The sequence below is a fragment of the Pleurodeles waltl genome, chromosome 5 (assembly GCF_031143425.1).
Source record: "Pleurodeles waltl isolate 20211129_DDA chromosome 5, aPleWal1.hap1.20221129, whole genome shotgun sequence".
Classification (NCBI taxonomy): Eukaryota; Metazoa; Chordata; class Amphibia; order Caudata; family Salamandridae; genus Pleurodeles; species Pleurodeles waltl.
In genome coordinates, this window is record NC_090444.1 from 841,473,594 (window position 1) to 841,491,567 (window position 17,974).

The 17,974-nt window shown below is 49.4% G+C and overlaps 1 protein-coding gene and 1 long non-coding RNA gene across 10 annotated transcripts in view; one reads left to right on the forward strand and one right to left on the reverse strand.

Moving 5' to 3' along the window:
- The window catches only part of LOC138296083 (zinc finger protein 773-like), a 464,416-nt gene that overhangs the window by 105,002 nt on the left and 341,440 nt on the right, over nt 1–17,974 (reverse strand). The window lies entirely within an intron of this gene.
- LOC138296084 (uncharacterized) overlaps nt 1–17,974 on the forward strand; it is a 331,416-nt gene that overhangs the window by 26,557 nt on the left and 286,885 nt on the right. The window lies entirely within an intron of this gene.

The following is a 17,974-nucleotide window of genomic DNA, read 5'->3' on the forward strand; positions in this document are numbered from 1 at the left end:
CATATGGATAAACGAGTTCTACTCTTACATTTCTATTCCTTTAATTATTGACAATGTGGGAAAATTCCAAAGAAATTCATAATGATAAAGGGAAAGTAAGTGTAGCATCTTACCGAGCCCTGAAGCATGCACATAAATTACTCCACACACATGCACTGCTGTTGAACATGTCTTTATTCTCCAACATCAAATCACACTGCATATTACGTCAAACTTCCAAGAACCACACCATGACACCTCCCCTCTGCATATCATACAACTCATGTTCAGAGTCCGTCCAGAACCACAAGGATTCTAGCAGGTATAACATAAATATGCTAGAGCAGAAATCCACTCAGTAGCTTAAGCACAAACAAAGTTTATGGAGGAGTTCCTGGCCAAATCATCCATCACTCCAGGAAGAAGTATTGATAGCACTGTCTCAGCAGAAAGCATAAAAGAGGGCCCAGTGAAACACTGCATATATCTGACACGTTTGTGTCCGTAGAATGCCAACAACACTGTCGTAGCCCATGTGGAAGTGTACCTGACTGAATGGAGTTTGGGTTCCATGCAAAATGCAGTAGAGGGTGATATACAATGTTAACCATGTCGTAGTTGCCTTCCTATCAGGTGCTTATTCAGGTATCATTACTTGCAAAGGTGATAAAAAAGTTGGTTCAAAGAACGTAGGTCTCTGTTTTGGTCCAACCATACATGAATAGCTCACCTAACGTCCAAGTTGTCAAATTTCTTCATCTGAACAGAGCAATATCTTTATTCACACTGGACTCTTAACAGCACTTTCGAAGCAAGTAAGAATCCTGCGCAGCAGTCTTTGCTTGGAACCTTTCCTGTTTTTCCATAATGATGAAGGACTTGTAGTTCACTTATGCACTTGGACAATTCCTTCATCATGAAAAAGAAATATGCAGTGTTGCAAAATCCAGTCTCACAGAACCAATACCCATCAATACTGGTAGTCAAGCACAGACATGAGCAGAGGTTACCCCCTAGTTATATCATAGGGGAGAAGGCTGTAGCATCCACTATATGAATCGGCGTTACACTGGCTGTACCAATGGCTGGAAGGATTTCAACAAGCCCTAAAAGGTATGATGGAAGAAATAATTTCACTTATCAAACAAGTGCCTCATGAAGTGATCCCAGAAATGCTCCCCTACTCATACTTTTAGAACATTACCCCAGAGATTATGTTCTCTGTCCCAAAAGTCTGTATTTCATCCCACAATTGGCATACTGATGGCCCCATGTAAGCCCCTAGTATATGGGACCCAGGGCATCGGGATTCCAGGGGATCCCTATGGGCTGCAGCAGTTATTCTGCCACCCATAGGGAGCCCAATGAAGGGTTCTGCAGGCCTTCCATTGCAGTCTGCGTGAAACGGGTGCATGCACCCGTGTTTCACAACAGGTCACTGTACCAGGTCACTGTAAGTCGCCCTTATGGTTGGCCTTCTCAGTCCAGAGGGCAGGGTGCAGGTACTTGTGTGTGAGGGCACCCTGCACAAGCAGAGGTGCCCCCACAAACTCCAGATCCATTTCCCTGGACTTTGTGAGTGCGGGGATGCCATTTTACACGTGTACTGGACTTAGGTCACTACCTATGTCCAGCTACATTATGGGAACTCCGAACCTAGGCATGTTTGGTATCAAACATGTTGGAATTAAACCTCAATACTTTTGCAAGTATTAGTTGTGAGAAGGTAGCCTCTTTCTAGCCTTGTTACCCCCACTTTTGGCCTGTTTGTGAGTGTATGTCAGGGTGTTTGTCACTGTTTTCACTGTCTCACTGGGATCCTGATAGCCAGGCCCCAGTGCTCATAGTGAAAACACTATGTTTTCAGTATGGTTGTTATGTGTCACTGGGATCCTGCTGGTCAGGACCCCAGTGCTCATAGGTTTGTGGCCTATATGTATGTGTCACTGGGACCCTGTCACACAGGGCCCCAGTGCTCATAGGTGTGCATGTACATGTTCCCTGTGTGGTGCCTAACTGTCTCACTGAGGCTCTGCTAACCAGAACCTCAGTGGTTATGCTCTCTCATTACCTTTAAATTGTCACTAACAGGCTAGTGACCAATTTTACCAATTTACATTGGCTTACTGGAACACCCTTATAATTCCCTAGTATATGGTACTGAGGTACCCAGGGTATTGGGGTTCCAGGAGATCCCTATGGGCTGCAGCATTTCTTTTGCCACCCATAGGGAGCTCTGACAATTCTTACACAGGCCTGCCACTGCAGCCTGAGTGAAATAACGTCCACGTTATTTCACAGCCATTTTACACTGCACTTAAGTAACTTATAAGTCACCTATATGTCTAACCTTTACCTGGTAAAGGTTAGGTGCAAAGTTACTTAGTGTGAGGGCACCCTGGCACTAGCCAAGGTGCCCCCACATTGTTCAGAGCCAATTCACTGAACTTTGTGAGTGCGGGGACACCATTACACGCGTGCACTACATATAGGTCACTAACTATATGTAGCTTCACCATGGTAACTCCGAATATGGCCATGTAACATGTCTATGATCATGGAATTGCCCCCTCTATACCATCCTGGCATAGTTGGCACAATCCCATGATCCCAGTGGTCTGTAGCCCAGACCCTGTTACTGCCAAACTGCCCTTCCTGGGGTTTCACTGCAGCTGCTGTTGCTGCCAACCCCTCAAACAGGCAGCTGCCCTCCTGGGGTCCAGCCAGGCCTGGCCCAGGATGGCAGAACAAAGAACTTCCTCTGAGAGAGGGTGTGAGACCCTCTCCCTTTGGAAAATGGTGTGAAGGCAGGGGAGGAGTAGCCTCCCCCAGCCTCTGGAAATGCTTTGTTGGGCACAGAGGTGCCCAATTCTGCATAAGCCAGTCTACACCGGTTCAGGGACCCCTTAGCCCCTGCTCTGGCGCGAAACTGGACAAAGGAAAGGGGAGTGACCACTCCCCTGACCTGCACCTCCCCTGGGAGGTGTCCAGAGCTCCTCCAGTGTGCTCCAGACCTCTGCCATCTTGGAAACAGAGGTGCTGCTGGCACACTGGACTGCTCTGAGTGGCCAGTGCCACCAGGTGACGTCAGAGACTCCTGCTGATAGGCTCCTTCAGGTGTTAGTAGCCTTTCCTCTCTCCTAGGTAGCCAAACCCTCTTTTCTGGCTATTTAGGGTCTCTGTCTCTGGGGAAACTTTAGATAACGAATGCATGAGCTCAGCCGAGTTCCTCTGCATCTCCCTCTTCACCTTCTGATAAGGAATCGACCGCTGACCGCGCTGGAAGCCTGCAAACCTGCAACATAGTAGCAAAGACGACTACTGCAACTCTGTAACGCTGATCCTGCCGCCTTCTCGACTGTTTTCCTGCTTGTGCATGCTGTGGGGGTAGTCTGCCTCCTCTCTGCACCAGAAGCTCCGAAGAAATCTCCCGTGGGTCGACGGAATCTTCCCCCTGCAACCGCAGGCACCAAAAAGCTGCATTACCGGTCCCTTGGGTCTCCTCGCAGCACGACGAGCGAGGTCCCTCGAATCCAGCGACACCGTCCAAGTGACCCCCACAGTCCAGTGACTCTTCAGCCCAAGTTTGGTGGAGGTAAGTCCTTGCCTCACCTCGCTGGGCTGCATTGCTGGGAACCGCGACTTTGCAAGCTACTCCGGCGTCTGTGCACTTCCGGCGGAAATCCTTCGTGCACAGCCAAGCCTGGGTCCACGGCACTCTAACCTGCATTGCACGACTTTCTAAGTTGGTCTCCGGCGACGTGGGACTCCTTTGTGCAACTTCGGCGAGCACCGTTTCACGCATCCTCGTAGTGCCTGTTTCTGGCACTTCTCCGGGTGCTACCTGCTTCAGTGAGGGCTCTTTGTCTTGCTCGACGTCCCCTCTCTCTGCAGGTCCAATTTGCGACCTCCTGGTCCCTCCTGGGCCCCAGCAGCGTCCAAAAACGCCAAACGCACGATTTGCGTGTAGCAAGGCTTGTTGGCGTCCATCCGGCGGGAAAACACTTCTGCACGACTCTCCAAGGCGTGGGGGATCCATCCTCCAAAGGGGAAGTCTCTAGCCCTTGTCGTTCCTGCAGTATTCACAGTTCTTCAGCCTAGTAAGAGCTTCTTTGCACCAACCGCTGGCATTTCTTGGGCATCTGCCCATCTCCGAGTTGCTTGTGACTTTTGGACTTGGTCCCCTTGTTCCACAGGTACCCTCAGTCAGGAATCCATCGTTGTTGCATTGCTGATTTGTGTTTTCCTTGCATTTTCCCTCTAACACGACTATTTTGTCCTTAGGGGAACTTTGGTGCACTTTGCACTCACTTTTCAGGGTCTTGGGGAGGGTTATTTTTCTAACTCTCACTATTTTCTAATAGTCCCAGCGACCCTCTACAAGGTCACATAGGTTTGGGGTCCATTCGTGGTTCGCATTCCACTTTTGGAGTATATGGTTTGTGTTGCCCCTATCCCTATGTTTCCCCATTGCATCCTATTGTAACTATACATTGTTTGCACTGTTTTCTAAGACTATACTGCATATTTTTGCTATTGTGTATATATATCTTGTGTATATTTCCTATCCTCTCACTGAGGGTACACTCTAAGATACTTTGGCATATTGTCATAAAAATAAAGTACCTTTATTTTTAGTATAACTGTGTATTGTGTTTTCTTATGATATTGTGCATATGACACTAAGTGGTACTGTAGTAGCTTCACACGTCTCCTAGTTCAGCCTAAGCTGCTCTGCTAAGCTACCATTATCTATCAGCCTAAGCTGCTAGACACCCTATACACTAATAAGGGATAACTGGGCCTGGTGCAAGGTGCAAGTACCCCTTGGTACTCACTACAAGCCAGTCCAGCCTCCTACATTGGTTGTGCAGTGGTGGGATAAGTGCTTGAGACTACTTACCACTCTTGTCATTGTACTTTTCATAAGAGAAAAATATACAAAACAAGGTCAGTGTATATACACATAGCCAAAAAGTTTTGCATTTCCTCTTTGCACTCTTTTCTAAGTGCTGAAAAGTACTTCTAAAACTTTCAAAAAGTTCTTAAAAGTTTAAAAAGTTTTTTTCTGTCTTTCCAAAAAGTTCTGAAAACTTTTTTCTCTTTTTCTATCACTTTAACTCTCTCTAAAAAATGTCTGGCACAGGAAAAAATGTTGAACTGTCCAAACTTGCATATGATCACCTTAGCTGGAAAGGAGCAAGGAGTCTCTGCATAGAGAGAGGTTTGAGTGTAGGGAAGAATCCTTCCTTGGAACTATTGCTTAATATGCTTAGAGAACAAGATAAGGCCAAGGTGGCCACATCTGTTGAAAAAGTAGCAAATGGTTCTCAATCTGATCCAGGGACACCCCCAGGTAAAGGTTCAGGAAAGAAACTTCTTAGCCTTCCCATTACAAGACAGTCTAGCATAGTTGGTACTGAGGTGGAGTCACATCATACAGATGATGTGCTCTCACATTACACTGTCAGCCAAGCTGTTAGGGTGCCCTCTGTAAGGGACAGGTCTCCTTCTGTCCATTCTCACCATACTTCTGTGTCTAGGAATGTCCCTCCCACCCACCCTGATGACAGAATGTTAGAAAGGGAGCTCAATAGATTGAGAGTGGAGCAATCCAGACTGAAGCTTAAACAGCAACAGCTGGATTTGGATAGACAGTCTTTAGAATTAGAGAAGGAAAGACAGAAGTTGGGTTTAGATACCCATGGTGGCAGCAGCAGTATTCCCCATAGTCATCCTGCAAAAGAGCATGATTCCAGGAATCTGCACAAGATAGATCCCCCTTATAAGGAGGGGGATGACATTAACAAGTGGTTTGCTGCACTTGAGAGGGCCTGTGCTGTACAGGATGTCCCTCAAAAGCAGTGGGCTGCTATCCTATGGCTATCATTTAGTGGAAAAGGTAGGGATAGGCTCCTTACTGTGAAAGAAAATGATGCCAATAATTTTACAGTTCTTAAGAATGCACTCCTGGATGGTTATGGCTTAACCACTGAACAGTACAGGATAAAGTTCAGAGAGACCAAAAAGGAGTCTTCACAAGACTGGGTTGATTTCATTGACCAGGCAGTGAAGGCCTTGGAGGGGTGGTTACATGGCAGTAAAGTTACTGATTATGAAAGCCTGTATAACACAATCCTGAGAGAGCATATACTTAATAATTGTGTGTCTGATTTGTTGCACCAGTACCTGGTAGACTCTGATCTGACCTCTCCCCAAGAATTGGGAAAGAAGGCAGACAAATGGGTCAGAACAAGGGTGAACAGAAAAGTTCATACAGGGGGTGACAAAGATGGCAATAAGAAGAAAGATGGTGAAAAATCTCAAGATAAGCATGGGGATAAGGGTAAAACCAAAGATCCCACTTCAAATCTTAAACACTCTTCAGAGGGTGGGGATAAAACAAATTCTTCCTCTTCTTCCCAACCTGCACACATTAAAAAGCCTTGGTGCTTTGTGTGTAAAAACAGAGGCCATAGGCCAGGGCATAAGTCCTGTCCAGGTAAACCCCCTGAGCCTACCACCACTAATACATCAAGCTCTAGTGCCCCTAGCAGTAGTGGTACTAGTGGTGGGACTGCTGGCAACAGTCAAGCAAAGGGTGTAGTTGGGTTCACTTATGGGTCCATAGTGGAAACTGATGTCATCAGTCCCAAGACAGTTTCTGTCACACCTAGTGGCATTGGCCTTGCCACACTGGCTGCTTGTCCCCTTACAATGGATAAGTACAGGCAGACAGTTTCAATAAATGGTGTTGAGGCCTTGGCCTACAGGGACACAGGTGCCAGTTTCACTTTGGTGACTGAAAACCTAGTGCCTCCTGAACAACACATCATTGGACAACAGTATAAGATTATTGATGTCCATAACTCCACTAAGTTTCTTCCCTTAGCTATAATTCAGTTTAGTTGGGGTGGAGTTACTGGCCCTAAGCAGGTGGTGGTATCACCTAGCTTACCTGTAGACTGTCTCTTAGGTAATGACCTAGAGGCCTCAGGTTGGGCTGATGTAGAGTTTTATGCCCGTGCAGCCATGCTGGGCATCCCTGAGGAATTGTTCCCTCTCATTTCAAGTGAAATGAAAAAGCAAAGGAGAGAAGGCCTGAAAACTCAGGATCCCTCTCCATCAACAGGTAAAAAGGGTATCACAGTATCCCCTAACCACCCTACCATTCAGGATACTATTCCTGTGGTGGGAGAAACCTCTCCTGGGGTGGCACCTGTTCCAAGGGAATCATCAGCTGGCAAAGCTGGACTCCCTGAGGTGGAAGTACCTCTCTGTGGGATAACTAACATTGGTGAGAAAAACAGCACCATATTAGTTAACATGGAGCATCCCTCCAACCCTCCCAGAGAAACTTTAGTGCAGAAACCCTGCACTACCTCACAACACTTAGGACAGCATCCCTGCCCTAGTGTGGAGCTCATAGGACAGCATCCCTGCCCTGCTCCAACTCAAGAGAAACAGCATCCCTGTTCTCTCTTCCAGCCAAATGGACAAAGTTTTTGCCCAGCTATGGCTTTTCTGAGACAGCATCCCTGTCTGGCATTTCCATCACTACAAATAGGTTCAGTGGACAATTCCCACTGCTCTAAACTAAAACTTACTGATAGAAACTCTGAAAATACATCTTCACATTGTTGCTTAGCTAAAAAACTTCAAACAGGGTGGTTTACATCCCCACAGGGAAATAACCATATAGTGGATGATAAAGGGAGTAACCAGTCTATTGCAGAGCTACTCTCTACTTATCACCACTTAGACAATAAAGTCTCAACTGGCCAAGGTTAGCCTTATTGTCTTTCGTTTGGGGGGGGGTTGTGTGAGAAGGTAGCCTCTTTCTAGCCTTGTTACCCCCACTTTTGGCCTGTTTGTGAGTGTATGTCAGGGTGTTTGTCACTGTTTTCACTGTCTCACTGGGATCCTGATAGCCAGGCCCCAGTGCTCATAGTGAAAACACTATGTTTTCAGTATGGTTGTTATGTGTCACTGGGATCCTGCTGGTCAGGACCCCAGTGCTCATAGGTTTGTGGCCTATATGTATGTGTCACTGGGACCCTGTCACACAGGGCCCCAGTGCTCATAGGTGTGCATGTACATGTTCCCTGTGTGGTGCCTAACTGTCTCACTGAGGCTCTGCTAACCAGAACCTCAGTGGTTATGCTCTCTCATTACCTTTAAATTGTCACTAACAGGCTAGTGACCAATTTTACCAATTTACATTGGCTTACTGGAACACCCTTATAATTCCCTAGTATATGGTACTGAGGTACCCAGGGTATTGGGGTTCCAGGAGATCCCTATGGGCTGCAGCATTTCTTTTGCCACCCATAGGGAGCTCTGACAATTCTTACACAGGCCTGCCACTGCAGCCTGAGTGAAATAACGTCCACGTTATTTCACAGCCATTTTACACTGCACTTAAGTAACTTATAAGTCACCTATATGTCTAACCTTTACCTGGTAAAGGTTAGGTGCAAAGTTACTTAGTGTGAGGGCACCCTGGCACTAGCCAAGGTGCCCCCACATTGTTCAGAGCCAATTCACTGAACTTTGTGAGTGCGGGGACACCATTACACGCGTGCACTACATATAGGTCACTAACTATATGTAGCTTCACCATGGTAACTCCGAATATGGCCATGTAACATGTCTATGATCATGGAATTGCCCCCTCTATACCATCCTGGCATAGTTGGCACAATCCCATGATCCCAGTGGTCTGTAGCCCAGACCCTGGTACTGCCAAACTGCCCTTCCTGGGGTTTCACTGCAGCTGCTGTTGCTGCCAACCCCTCAGACAGGCAGCTGCCCTCCTGGGGTCCAGCCAGGCCTGGCCCAGGATGGCAGAACAAAGAACTTCCTCTGAGAGAGGGTGTGACAGCCTCTCCCTTTGGAAAATGGTGTGAAGGCAGGGGAGGAGTAGCCTCCCCCAGCCTCTGGAAATGCTTTGTTGGGCACAGAGGTGCCCAATTCTGCATAAGCCAGTCTACACCGGTTCAGGGACCCCTTAGCCCCTGCTCTGGCGCGAAACTGGACAAAGGAAAGGGGAGTGACCACTCCCCTGACCTGCACCTCCCCTGGGAGGTGTCCAGAGCTCCTCCAGTGTGCTCCAGACCTCTGCCATCTTGGAAACAGAGGTGCTGCTGGCACACTGGACTGCTCTGAGTGGCCAGTGCCACCAGGTGACGTCAGAGACTCCTGCTGATAGGCTCCTTCAGGTGTTAGTAGCCTTTCCTCTCTCCTAGGTAGCCAAACCCTCTTTTCTGGCTATTTAGGGTCTCTGTCTCTGGGGAAACTTTAGATAACGAATGCATGAGCTCAGCCGAGTTCCTCTGCATCTCCCTCTTCACCTTCTGATAAGGAATCGACCGCTGACCGCGCTGGAAGCCTGCAAACCTGCAACATAGTAGCAAAGACGACTACTGCAACTCTGTAACGCTGATCCTGCCGCCTTCTCGACTGTTTTCCTGCTTGTGCATGCTGTGGGGGTAGTCTGCCTCCTCTCTGCACCAGAAGCTCCGAAGAAATCTCCTGTGGGTCGACGGAATCTTCCCCCTGCAACCGCAGGCACCAAAAAGCTGCATTACCGGTCCCTTGGGTCTCCTCTCAGCACGACGAGCGAGGTCCCTCGAATCCAGCGACACCGTCCAAGTGACCCCCACAGTCCAGTGACTCTTCAGCCCAAGTTTGGTGGAGGTAAGTCCTTGCCTCACCTCGCTGGGCTGCATTGCTGGGAACCGCGACTTTGCAAGCTACTCCGGCGTCTGTGCACTTCCGGCGGAAATCCTTCGTGCACAGCCAAGCCTGGGTCCACGGCACTCTAACCTGCATTGCACGACTTTCTAAGTTGGTCTCCGGCGACGTGGGACTCCTTTGTGCAACTTCGGCGAGCACCGTTTCACGCATCCTCGTAGTGCCTGTTTCTGGCACTTCTCCGGGTGCTACCTGCTTCAGTGAGGGCTCTTTGTCTTGCTCGACGTCCCCTCTCTCTGCAGGTCCAATTTGCGACCTCCTGGTCCCTCCTGGGCCCCAGCAGCGTCCAAAAACGCCAAACGCACGATTTGCGTGTAGCAAGGCTTGTTGGCGTCCATCCGGCGGGAAAACACTTCTGCACGACTCTCCAAGGCGTGGGGGATCCATCCTCCAAAGGGGAAGTCTCTAGCCCTTGTCGTTCCTGCAGTATTCACAGTTCTTCAGCCTAGTAAGAGCTTCTTTGCACCAACTGCTGGCATTTCTTGGGCATCTGCCCATCTCCGAGTTGCTTGTGACTTTTGGACTTGGTCCCCTTGTTCCACAGGTACCCTCAGTCAGGAATCCATCGTTGTTGCATTGCTGATTTGTGTTTTCCTTGCATTTTCCCTCTAACACGACTATTTTGTCCTTAGGGGAACTTTGGTGCACTTTGCACTCACTTTTCAGGGTCTTGGGGAGGGTTATTTTTCTAACTCTCACTATTTTCTAATAGTCCCAGCGACCCTCTACAAGGTCACATAGGTTTGGGGTCCATTCGTGGTTCGCATTCCACTTTTGGAGTATATGGTTTGTGTTGCCCCTATCCCTATGTTTCCCCATTGCATCCTATTGTAACTATACATTGTTTGCACTGTTTTCTAAGACTATACTGCATATTTTTGCTATTGTGTATATATATCTTGTGTATATTTCCTATCCTCTCACTGAGGGTACACTCTAAGATACTTTGGCATATTGTCATAAAAATAAAGTACCTTTATTTTTAGTATAACTGTGTATTGTGTTTTCTTATGATATTGTGCATATGACACTAAGTGGTACTGTAGTAGCTTCACACGTCTCCTAGTTCAGCCTAAGCTGCTCTGCTAAGCTACCATTATCTATCAGCCTAAGCTGCTAGACACCCTATACACTAATAAGGGATAACTGGGCCTGGTGCAAGGTGCAAGTACCCCTTGGTACTCACTACAAGCCAGTCCAGCCTCCTACATTAGTTGTATGATTCCAGGCACTCTGGGGGCTCCTTAGAGGACCCCCAGGTGTTACACCGTCTCCCTTGGAAATAGGTGTTACTGGACTGGGGAGGGGTAGCCTCCCCAGGCCACTGGTATGCTTTGAAGGGCACATTTGGTGCCCTCTGTGCATAAACCAGTCTACACCGGTTCAGGGACCTCCAGTCCCTGCTCTGGTGCAAAACTGGACCATGGAAAGGGTCCATCATCACCCCAGGGGTGGTGCCTAGAGCTCTTCCAGAGGGTCCCTGGGTTTTGCCATCTTGAATCCAAGGTTGGCAGGGATCTCTGGGAGCATCTGAGTGGCCAGGTCAGGCAGGTGATGTCAGAGCCCCCTCCTGATAAGTGGTCACCCAGCTTTGTGACCAATCCCCCTTTCAGGGCTATTTAGGGTCTCTCTTTTGGGTGGTTCCTCAGATTTGACTTCCAAGATTCCAGCAGGATTCCTCTGCAACCTCCACTTCCGACCAAAGAACCTGCATGTGGACTCTCCAGGACCTGACAATCGGCAACAAAGACGAAGACTTCACCTGCAACATTGTTTGCACGGCTCATTCCAGTTTCTGCAACATTTCCCCAGTCGCCCATTCTCTGAGGACAGCCCGTCTTCAGTCTGCACAGGAAACAAGAAGGATGCGTGGATCCCCCGTCCTGGCACGCTGCGTGGATAATGCATCACAGGTGGTAGTCGGAAGTGGTCAGATCGATCATTTCTACCAGCTGTCCAACTTGGGAGTCCTTGCCTTCCCAAGTAGGACAGTATCCCCGTGCACCACATGTTTTGCAGCTGCCGATGCTTGTTGGCACTTTCTCCAAGAGGTCTTCAGGCATCGTGTAGATCCAGCGTCCAGCACTACTTGCTGCGACGCACAGGTCCCTGAGTGACTCTCCTGCGGTGTGGGACTCCTTTTCGTAGTGCTGTGTGGGCTCCATTTGCGACTTTCTGTGTCCCCGTCCTGTGGGATTCCTGAGCGTGCTGCCTGTGCTTCTGTGGGCTCTCTGTGACGCCGAGGGCCCCGTCTGATGCCCCCTCCTGGGTTGAGTCCTCTTGGGCCTTGCTGGTCCCCGGCACCACTTTCCACCAACTGCGAGTTTTGCCTTTGCCAAGGCTTGTTGGTGGAATCTGACCACGCAAACCCAACTGCAGTCTTCCTCCCCCGGTACCACTTTCCGCCAACTGCAAGTTTTGCCTTTGCCAAGGCTTGTTGGTGGAATCTGACCACGCAAACCCAACTGCAATCTTCCTTCCGGCGTGGAACATCACCTGCATCCACCAGGAACTCGACTCCGACTCCAGGGCTGCAGTGCTGACTCTCCTTCCTCACCATTGACCAACTCCTGCATCCTCAACTTGGTGGGTAGGGACTCCTGTCCCCACTGGACTCTGCTGTGTCTTCTGGACTCGGTCCCCTCTTTCCACAGGTCTTTCTCTTCAGGAATCCACCGGTGGTTTCTTGCAGTCATCTCTGGGTTTTGCAATTCTCTTCTTTTCTTCTAACTGGGTGTTTTGGGGAACTTCTAGTGATTTACTCCTGCTTTCCTGGTTGCTATGGCATTTGTGGTACTTACCTAGCTGTAGGCAGAGCAGCCAAGGCTGAACTAGGAGACATGCAAAGCTCTTGCAATACCACTGTAGTCACACAGTACTCGCACACATGAACGACAATACTCAGTGTTACCAAAAATAAATGTACTTTATTTAAGTGACACAAGGCCAAAAATACTTTGGAGACTATACTCCCTTAGGAGGTAAGTAAATTACACAATATACACACTTGTAACCAAAAACAGGTAAGCAAATAGTCAGAAAATAGAGTAAACAGTGAAAATCACAATAGGCTGCAATGGGCCTAGGGGGGACACAAACCATATACTAAAATAGAGGAATGCGAAAGTTGGTTTCCCACCTAGGCAAGTGTAGTGTGTAGAGGGGCGTTGAGCATATAAGAAAACACAGAGTAAATTACCCCACTCCAGAGCCCAGGAAAGCAGGAGTAAAACACAGCAAGTTTCCTACAACACACCAGAATTCGTGATAGTGCAGGAACCAGAAGAGGCTGCAAGACACCAACGATTAATTCCTGGACCTGAAGACCTGTGGAAGAAGGGGACCAAGTCCAAGAAGCACTGAAGAGTCCAGGGAGAACAGGAGGCCCTGCTAACCTGGATGAAGGTGCAAATGGAGAACCACTGGAGAGAAGACAAAATCAGTATTACACCAAAGAAGACAGATGCGGGTTCCTGGTTGGTGCAGAAGATGTCCAACACCAGATGGATGAATGCAGTCTGGTTTGCATCATTGGATTCTGCTAACAAGCCTTGGTAAACGCAAAGCTCGCGGTTAGCGGAAAATGGCACTGCCCGGGCCCAGGGAGGACCAGGTCGACTCTACCCAGGAGGAGGAGGCAGAGGGGGGTCTCAGCAACTCAGAGAGCCCTCAGAAGACCACGCACAGGAGTCCCACAGCACGGGGACAAGGGAGGTGCAAATGGAGGCCCATGGAGCATGGCACAAAGGATTCCCACGCCGCCCGAGAACCACTCGGGAAGCTCTGCGTCGCAGGATGGACTGCTGAGGGTCTAAGCTATGCTATGCACAAAGAACTTTGGGGAAGGTCGCACACAAGTCTTAGCAACTGCAAGTCATGTGGTGCACGGGGATACTGTCTTTCGTGGGAAGACACGCTCTTACCTCCACCAAATGTGGACAGCTGGATGTTGGGACTGTCTGAGTCACTTTAGTCCACGACCTGTGTCGCTGGATCAACGTCTGTTGTCTGGAGAGGGGACCCAAGCCACCGTTCGTCACTGCAGATGGGTGCCTGCTGATGCAGGAAAGTAACTCTGTCACTCCACAGGAGATTCTTCGGTTCTTCTGGTTCAGGCTGAAGACAGGCAGTCCTCGGAGGATGCACGACCCAGAAACTGTTGCAGTTGCTGGCAGGAGCTGAAGATACAAATTTGCAGAAGTCGTCTTAGCTTCTTTGTTGTAGTTTTGTAGAGTTCCTGGAGCAGACAGCGGTTGATCCATCAGTAGAAGATGAAGTAAAGAATGCAGAGGACTCCTGCTGGAGTCTTGCAATCAGAATCTGAAGTAAAACCCAGAGGAGAGACCCTAAATAGCCCTGAGAGGGGGATTAGTCACCTAACCAGGTAACCACCTATCAGGAGGAGTCTCCGACGCCACCTGCTGGCACTGGCCACTCAGATGCTTCCAGAGTGCCCCACCACCTTGGAATCCAAGATGGCCAAACTAAGGGACACTCTGGAGGACCTCTGGGCACCACCCCTGGGGTGGTGATGGACAGAGGAGTGGTCACTCCCCTTTCCTTTGTCCAGTTTCGCACCAGAGCAGGGACTGGGGGTCCCTGAACCGGTGTAGACTGGATTATGCAAGGAGGGCACCATCTGTGCCCTTCCAAGCATTTCCAAAGGCTCTGGGAGGATACCCCTCCCATGCCTGTAACACCCATTTCCAAAGGGAGAGGGTGTAACACCCCTCTCCTAAAGGAAATGCACAGTTCTGCCTTCCTGGTATTGACCAGCTCAATCCCCAGGAGGGCAGAAGCCTGTCTGTGAGGTGGCAGCAGCTGGGGCTGCAGTGAAAACCTCAGAAGAGTGGTATAGCAGTACTGGGGGTCCATGGTGGTGCCCCCAGAGTGCATGGAATTGTGCACTCAATACTAGAATCAGTATTGGGGAACAATTCCCAGTTGCTAGACACCTTACATGGCCATATTCGGAGTTACCATTGTGAAGCTGTACATAGGTATTGACCTATGTACAGTGCACACTTAAAATGGCGTCCTCGCACTCACGAAGTCTGGGAAAATGGGCCTGGAAACGTGGAGGCACCTCTGTTGGGTAACCATGCTAGAAAGAGGATACTTTCTCACACCTAGTGTCAGGGATCTAGTCTCTGGGTTTGGGTAAGCTATGGGTCTAGTGTAGGAAAGTACCATCTTGCCTGGCATGTTACCCCCATTGTTACTGTATGTATGTTTGTTTTTACCTGTGTCACTGGGATCCTGCTAGCCAGGACCCCAGTGCTCATAAAGTATGCCCTGTATGTGTTCCCTGTGTGGTGCCTAACTGTATCACTGAGGCTCTGCTAATCAGAACCTCAGTGTTCATGCTCTCTCTGCTTTTAAAATTGTCAAAGCAGGCTAGTGACTAATTTTACCATTTCTCACTGGCACACTGGAACACCCTTATAATTCCCTAGGATATGGTACCTAGGTACCCAGGGTATTTGGGTTCCAGGAGATCCCTATGGGCTGCAGCATTTCTTTTGCCACCCATAGGGAGCTCAGACCATTCTTACACAGGACTGCCACTGCAGGCTGAGTGAAATAACGTCCACGTTATTTCACAGCCATTTTACACTGCACTTAAGTAACTTATAAGTCACCTATATGTTTAACTATCACTTGATGAAGGTTAGGTGAAAAGTTACTTAGTATGTGGGCACCCTGGCACTAGCCAAGGTGCCCCCACATGGTTCAGGGCACATTCACCGGACATTGTGAGTGCGGGGACACCATTACACGCGTGCACTACATATAGGTCAACACCTATATGTAGCCTTGTGACAAAGTAGCCTCTTTCTAGCCTTGTTTCCCCCTCTTTTAGCCTGTTTGTGAGTATATGTCAGGGTGTTTTCACTGTCTCACTGGGATCCTGCTAGCCAGGGCCCAGTGCTCATAGTGAAAATCCTATGTTGTCAGTATGTTTGTTATGTGTGCTGGGACCCTGCTAGCCAGGACCTCAGTGCTCATAAGTTTGTGGCCTATATGTATGTTTTCCCTGTGTGATGCCTAACTGTCTCACTGAGGCTCTGGTAACCAGAACCTCAGTTGTTATGCTCTCTCTTCTTTACAAATTGTCAATAACAGGCTAGTGACCAATTTTAACAATCCACATGGGCATACTAGAACACCCTTATAATTCCCTAGTATATGGTACTGAGGTACCCAGAGTATTGGGGTTCCAGGAGATCCCTATGGGCTGCAGCATTTCTTTTGCCACCCATAGGGAGCTCTGACAATTCGTACACAGGCCTGCCACTGCAGCCTGAGTGAAATAATGGGCACATTATTTCACAGCCATTTACCACTGCACTTAAGTAACTTATAAGTCACCTATATGTCTAACCTTTACCTGGTAAAGGTTGGGTGCAAAGTTACTTAGTGTGTGGGCACCCTGGCACTAGCCAAGGTGCCCCCACATTGTTCAGGGCAAATTAGCCGGACTTTGTGAGTGAGGGGACACCATTACACTTGTGCACTATACATAGGTCACTACTTATGTATAGCGTCACAATGGTAACTCCGAATATGGCCATATAACATGTCTATGATCATGGAATTGCCCCCTCTATGTCATCCTGGCATTGTTGGCACAATTTGATGATCCCAGTGGTCTGTAGCACAGACCCTGGTACTGCCAAACTGCCTTTTCAGGGGCTTCACTTCAGCTGCTGCTGCTGCCAACCCCTCAGACAGGTTTCTGCCCTCCTGGGGTCCAGCCAGGCTTGTCCCAGGATGGCAGAACAAAGGACTTCCTCTGAGAGAGGGTGTTACACCCTCTCCCTTTGGAAAATGGTGTGAAGGCAGGGGAGGAGTAGCCTCCCCCAGCCTCTGGAAATGCTTTCATGGGCACAGATGGTGCCCATTTCTGCATAAGCCAGTCTACACCGGTTCAGGGACCCCTTAGCCCTGCTCTGGCGCGAAACTGGACAAAGGAAAGGGGAGTGACTACTCCCCTGACCTGCACCTCCCCTGGGAGGTACCCAGAGCCCCTCCAGTGTGCTCCAGACCTCTACCATCTTGGAAACAGAGGTGCTGCTGGCACACTGGACTGCTCTGAGTGGCCAGGGCCAGCAGGTGACGTCAGAGACTCCTTGTGATAGGCTCCTTCAGGTGTTGCTAGCCTATCCTCTCTCCTAAGAAGCCAAACCCTCTTTTCTGGCTATTTAGGGTCTCTGCTTTGGGGAATTCCTTAGATAACGAATGCAAGAGCTCATCAGAGTTCCTCTGCATCTCTCTCTTCACCTTCTGCCAAGGAATCGACTGCTGACCGCGCTGGAAGCCTGCAAAACTGCAACAAAGTAGCGAAGACGACTACTGCAACACTGTAACGCTGATCCTGCCGCCTTCTCGACTGTTTTCCTGGTGGTGCATGCTGTGGGGGTAGTCTGCCTCCTCTCTGCACTAGAAGCTCCGAAGAAATCTCCCGTGGGCCGACGGAATCGTCCCCCTGCAACCGCAGGCACCAAAGAACTGCATTACCGGTACCCTGGGTCTCCTCTCAGCACGACGAGCAAGGTCCCTTGATTCCAGCAACTCTGTCCAAGTGACACCCACAGTCCAGTGACTCTTCAGTCCAAGTTTGGTGGAGGTAAGTCCTTGCCTCCCCACGCCAGACTGCATTGCTGGGAACCGCGACTTTTGCAGCTACTCCGGCCTCTGTGCACTTCCGGCGGAAATCCTTTGTGCACAGCCAAGCCTGTGTCCACGGCACTCTAACCTGCATTGCACGACTTTCTAAGTTGTCCTCCGGCGACGTGGGACTCCTTTGTGCGACTTCGGGTGAGCACCGTTTCACTCTTCTTCGTAGTGCCGGTTCTGGCACTTCTGCGGGTGCTGTCTGCTTCTGAGAGGGCTCCTTGTCGTGCTCGACGCCCCCTCTGTCCCCAGACGCAATTGGCGACATCCTGGTCCCTCCTGGGCCACAGCAGCATCCAAAAACCCTAACCGCACGATTTGCAGCTAGCAAGGCTTGTTGGCGATCTTTCAGCGGGAAAACACTTCTGCACGACTCTCCACGGCGTGGGGGATCCATCCTCCAAAGGGGAAGTCTCTAGCCCTTGTCGTTCCTGCAGAATCCTCAGCTTCTACTGTCCAGTAGTAGCTTCCTTGCACCCACAGCTGGCATTTCCTGGGCATCTGCCCATCTCCGACTTGCTTGTGACTTTTGGACTTGGTCCCCTTGTCCCACAGGTACCCT